Source organism: Dasypus novemcinctus, chromosome 7, assembly GCF_030445035.2.
Source record: "Dasypus novemcinctus isolate mDasNov1 chromosome 7, mDasNov1.1.hap2, whole genome shotgun sequence".
NCBI classification, from domain to species: domain Eukaryota; kingdom Metazoa; phylum Chordata; class Mammalia; order Cingulata; family Dasypodidae; genus Dasypus; species Dasypus novemcinctus.
In genome coordinates, this window is record NC_080679.1 from 37840217 (window position 1) to 37846664 (window position 6448).

A 6448-nucleotide genomic window follows, 5' to 3' on the forward strand; every position below is an offset into this window, starting at 1 on the left:
AAGTCAAGGAGTCGAGAAATGCACTCTTCCCAAGATGGAGCCATGGAAAAGTGGAAGCATGGAGGGGTGAAGAACTGGAATCCAACTTAGCTAAGGTGTAGGGTTAGAATTTTAACACGATCTGCCTGATTTCAAAACCTAAGTTCTTAACTACCATGTTACATCACAGGACTTAACAAAGGGTTTCAGTTGTTATCCTAAAAGCTCAGCTTATCCTTTTGTAAATAAGTAGATTAATGCAGACAAACAAATGAAATCAGGAGAGGAAAGCTATAACAAAAGAGTAAGAAATGGGACGTGAGAGAGAGGATGTAACTGTAGCAATAATTCACATTTCCCCAGTGTTTGCTATTTACAGAATACTTGCATGTATTATACGTCACCATTTCAGAGCAAATGAATAGAAATTTCCATTTCATCTTCTGAGAATCAAAATTAGCATGTGTCAAATGTTTTGAGACTCAAAGTCACTTTTGAGTAGTAATTTGGGAGACATGTCCCATTGTAGTATCATGCCTTACTTTAGATAAGTCAAGGACACAGTGCTTTCTTTGAAGGGGTGTATGGACCAGAAATATCAGGATCTGACCACAAGAGGAGTAGCAAAAGAGGAAAACCAAACTCTATGAACCAGAGAAATAAAAATTGGAGGGAATAGGACAATTATTTAAAATGAACTTTGAGGACAAATAAGAATATAATAACACAGGCTATGGATAAAGAGAGGAAGACTGGACATGTTAGAAACCTTTCCTTTCCAGGGTACAGATGATATATTTACTGTAACTTTGGACCTAAACATGGAGCCAAATTGTTGGTATCTGCAATAGATAATCTCAGTGGAGAGCAACCCTTGTCATTCTCCAGCAAGAAGCCAGTAATCCTTGGAGAAGAGGTCATTGCAAAAAGAGATGACTGGGAGCCTGCCTTGATCAAGATGGTAGAAGGAAATATTTCTAACCTCTGTCCCCCCATAGAAGCTTTGAACAACCATCAAGAATTGGCAAGGCATCTTTCTCAAATCTTCAGAAAACAGTTAAAGGACCGTAGTAACTGTGAAAAAAATACTTAAAGGCAGCAGGATCTCATGGTGCTCTGACTGGCCCCTCTGCCACTCCACACTGATTTGGCACAAAGCTGGCCATACTTCCAGTGTGGATCCTTGGTCTCAGTTCTGAAGGGAGAAGAGTAGTCCTTGTGTACATACTGGAAATATGTATGTCTGGCCCAAACTGTCTGGTGGTGCCCCAAGGGACTCACCATCCCAACTTGCCCTATACTTAGAAGGCAGTTCACAGAGCTCTCCTACAGAATTCTGTGAGAGAGCAGTCAAGTTTTGCTGCCTGGAGCAACAGATTTCTGACTGTAAGACATACAGTGCAGTGCCTGGACAGTAAGGAAACTTTCCCAGGGAAGAGGGGACATTTAGAACTGTGCAAAAGTGGGAATTCCTAGGGCCACATGCTTATACCCAAGGAAAGCTCTATGCACAGAAAGGATCAGCGAGGCCCCTAAGCAGACCAGTATATACACTGTGAGAGTCCCAGAAGGGGAAGAAATGGAGAAAAAAGCAGAGAAAACATTCAAAGAAATAATGGCTTAAAATTTTTCAAATTTGATGAAAGACATGAATAGACACATCCAAAGATGCTCAATGGACTCCAAACAGAATAAGCATAAATAGACCCACACTATAGTATATTATAATCAAATGTCAAATGCCAAAGATTAAGAGAGATTTCTGAAAGCTGCAAAGGAGAGGCAATGTATCATGTACAAGGGAGCCATGATAAGATTAGGTACTGATTTCTCATCAGAAACCATGGAGGCAAGAAGGCAGTAGGGAGACATGTTTAAAGTGCTGAAAGCAAAAAATTGCTAACCAGGATTTCTGTATCTGGCAAAACTGTCTTTCAAAAATGAGAAATAGATTAAGACATTCCCAAATAAACAAAAGCTAAGGGACCTCATCACCACTAGACAGGCTCTATGGGAAATGCTGAAGAGAGTTCTGCAGGTTGAAAGGAAAGGAGACAAGACAATAGATCAAAGCCACATGAAGAAATAAAGATCTCCATTGAGGGTAAATATAAATACCAGTACTACTGTATTTTTGGTTATAACTCCACTTTTTACTTCCTACAGAATCTAAAAGGCAAATGCAAAAAACTTAATGATAAATCAATGGTTTTGAACTCAATGTACAAACAGGTAATTTGTGTCAAGAAGTACATAACGGAAGGGTATGGAGGGGTACAGGAACGTAGTATGTGTATGTTATTGAATTTAAGTTAGTATCAAAGCAACTTACAGATTTTGGATATTAAATTTAAGCCCCATGGTAACTCCAAAGAAAATAAGCTCATATAGAAACTAGAGTACAGGTTACCAGAGGTGGAGGGCAGGGGGAATGGGTGGTTAATGCATAATGGTTGTAGAGTTTCTGTTTGGGGAGATGGGAAAGTTTTAGTAATGGAAGGTGTGAAGGTACCACAATACTGTGAATGTGATTAATCCCATTGAATGGTATGCTTGTAAGTATTTGAGAGGGGAAAGTTTATGTTGAATATATGTTCGCACAATTAAAAAACAGAAGAGCAACTAAAGACATAATGACAACTAAATGCAATAAATGCTCTTGTAAGGCGCCTAACAAGAGAGGAGAAAATGCTTGAAGAGACACTGGGAAATCTTAAAAAATTGGAACATAGATTGTGGGCTTTATATCAATGTTAAATTTCCTAAACTTGATAACTGTGCTTGGGATGGTTACATCAGTGAGTATCCTTGTTCTTAAGTGTATATGGCAGTACTGGGTGTTTAAGGAGCATGATATATAAGACCTACACACATGTGTTGAGAAAATGAATAGATGATAGAAAGATAGAAAGATAGGTAGATAGATAGATAGATAGATAGATAGATAGATAGATAGATAGATAGATAGATAGATAGATAGATAGAAATGGCAAATTTGGCAAAATATTAAAATTGTTGGACCTGGCATCTAGGGGGAATGGGGATAAGTTGGAGTACTCAGTATGGGTTTGTAATATTTTTATAATTGTTTTATAAGTTTGAAAGTAGTTCCAAATAAAAAGTTAAAGACAGAGAGAGAGAGTTGACTGACTGCCCAGCCATTCATTACCTTCCCACTGGATTTATGATGTTCCCCATTTCCCTCCTTTTGGGAATGATCCTGCTCTCCATCTTCTTTTTCCTCTAATCTGAAATAATATTTACGGAACAAATAACCTGCTCTTTCCTCCTCACTGGACATGTGTTTGCCCCATCACTATAATACAGAAACCTGTTTTATAGAGAGGAAGCAGAAGAGAGCCCACAGAGGACCCGAATTTTCTCTGGGGTCAGGCAAGGGAAAAGTCAATAATGGGGAAAGGGACAACAGAAGATTCTTTCTAGAGGAAGGAGACAAGCCCCTCTTCCTGGTGACATCAGTGAGGCAGAAGCCCAGAGACAGCCAAGATGTGGGGGACCACTGCCCAGTACATTTTGTAGCAAGTCCCTCATTCATGCTCTAGCTCCCTCCCCGACCCCAGGCTTCATGCCAGGTGTCTTTCTTGAGGGGCATACTCCTCTTCAGTGATGCAACTGTAAGGCATCTTACTGATCCCAGAATAAAAGGAAGATGAGAAACCAGGAACTTGAAAAGGGAATTGGGGGAATATTTGGTCATTAACAATCTCATCAGACACACTCTGGGCAAGGCATGTCAGCACTGGGGAGGATAGTTGGACAGTTCAATATACTCAAGAGTGATTTATTTTTTCTTTTGAAATACATTGTAATCAGTGTATTAAGGAGACATCCATACATTTCAAGAATGGCTTAAATTCTGAAATCCAGATTTAAGCATGTGAACACATGATGACTTTTAAAGATACAACTAAAGCTATTCATCATAATTTGTTAGACTACCAACATTAAATTACAGTTACTTTGGAGCATAAGTTAAATGGTTTAAAGTGAGCCTAAGGAACACCTTCCTATCTCATACTTGCAAACGTCTCCTCCTCCACGTAAATTTCTCTTCACCTTAACTTCTAAGTTACCCAGCTCCTGCGACCTCTACCCTGGGGCTTATCATGGCCCAAAGAGAAGGGGGAAAAATGTAACCAGGATTGAGCAACATATTCATATATTTTTTTAAAAAGATGCCACAGCAGAAGGCAATGCAATTATAGAAGTGAGTGCCCTCTAGAAGCAGCATATTATGATATAGCCCTTCTTTAGAAAAATTCATTTCTATTACTGATGAACTAAATTATATACTGTGTGATCTTCAAATAACAGTTGAAGCAAGAGAATAAATGCAGAAGCATCACAAAAAATCCCACTTAATACAAATAACTATACAGACCAAGCTTCTCTACAAATTCAGTTGTTTATAAGCCAGTTAAATACAGCTTAACAATGAAGGGTCATACACTGAAGTCAATATGTATACCTATGCCTCACATTTCACTTTAAGCTAGTCCATGTCTACAGTGAAAAACGATTACAAGGTATGGCTTTAAAAAAGTTAATGGGAGTTTTCTTTTTTTAAAACCCAAAGTAGTTTTTACAAGTATTAAAATTCATCTTGCACACCAAAGTCATTATACATACAAGGCAAAGTCAGAGCTTTTTTGACTTTGAGCTTATTCTTCAATCAACATTTAAAACCCTACTATGGTTGGATATTAAAACAAAAATGATAGCAAGTAGTGAGCATATGATGATTATAGTCCTTCACTTATTCACTACTTCATGTAAGATACCAGTAATGCATGTTGGTCAGTGGCCCCCACTAAGAGGTTTGACACTGATCACCACCTCTGGGGTGATGCCCATCATCCTCATAGGCTTCTCCATTGTAATGGCACTGTCTTTTATGATTGGGATCAAGTCCTACCCGATCCATTTCATCAGTTTCTTTTATTTCTGTCCTCTTCGATAGAAGTTTTCCCAGCAAAGACAGTTTATCAGGAGAGAAAGCCTTTCTTCAGTAAAGTTTACCATAAATTCAATGATTAGGCAACCCTTTTCATATGGTCTGAGATAAACTGGCATGCCTTCATTTGGCACACACTTGATATCTCAAAGCTTGACAATCTGACCTGGATGAGAGGTGATGACTGATTTGGTTGTCAAGAGTGGATGTTGGCTTTTGGAAGCCACACAAAGCTTCAACCAGCTGTATGTCCATACACTTTGAAAATGTCTTATCCTCGGCAAGAAAAACAGCATGATCCTTCTGATCTAAATCAATGATAATATCTCCTAGCTCCACTTCTGCCTACTGGTTTCCTTCATTATGGAATGTTATCTTCTCGCCATCTTTTGTGCCATTATCAATGAACATCTAGCATCTTCTCCTCTTGAACTATATTTCTTCCCTTGCAACTTTTACATCTGTCTTTAGGACTGATCCATTCCACATGGTCCTGGACACAGATTAAATTTGCTGAACCATTTCAGGTCCTATGTGGCAAATTCTTATTTGCATTCCAGTACCTTAGCAATTGGGACAGCACTTACTGCTCCTTTCTTACCACCTTGGCCTTCATATATGTCACAAATCACGTTCTTTTGCAGAGCTAGTTTTCCTGTTGCATCATTACATAAATTTTCTAAGGTTATTAAGAGCTGATGTACATTTTTACCTTTCTCTCTCTGCCTCCTTCTATACATACAAAAAACATATCAAAGATGTCCCTGGGGGAGACAAAATCCCCACCTGCTGTACTTTCTTTCATGGCCTGTTCTCCTCTGGAATATAATTCTCTTTTCCTTGTATCAGAAACCACTTCATAACCTTGAGAAATCTGTTTAAACATATCACCCTCATTTGGATTCTTATCAGGGTGGTACTTCAAGGCTAGTTTCTTGTAAGCCTTTTTCAACTCTTCCTGGGTGGCATTGGGTTCGAGCCCCAAAACACCACAGTAAGTGGCTTATTTCACCATTTTCTACGTCTGCAGAGAGGGCCAAGGCCAGTGAGGGGAGAGGGAAAGAGCCCATCACTGTGCACAGCTCAGGCAGCTACTGCTCCTCCACCTCTCACCAAGCATTCTGGAAAGTTTCCTGATTTACCTTTTTAAAAAACATTTTTATTCCATTCCCCTCCTCCCCTTTGTGGCTTGCTTGCTGTCTGCTCTCTGTGTCCACTTGCTGGGCATTCTTGTTTGTGTCTGTATTTTTAATTTATTCCCTCCCCTGCCCCCTTACGGCTTGCTTGTTGTCTGCTCTCTGTCCATCACTGCGCACTCTTCTGTGTTTTTACTTGTCTCCCTTTTTGTTGTGTCACCTTGCTGAGTTGCCTCTCCACAGCGCTTTTGGGCCGGCAGCTCTCCACGGTGTGCGGGTGAGCCTGCCTTCTCAAGGAGGCCCTGAGATGCGAACCCAGGGCCTCCCATATGGTAGACAGGAGCCCAGTTGATTGAGC

At 39.7% G+C, this 6448-nt stretch overlaps 1 pseudogene; it reads right to left on the bottom strand.

The window, feature by feature from the left end:
* Window positions 1–4810: 4810 nt before the first annotated feature.
* On the bottom strand, window positions 4811–5969 carry LOC101432982 (dnaJ homolog subfamily A member 1 pseudogene; annotated as a pseudogene).
* Window positions 5970–6448: the final 479 nt, after the last annotated feature.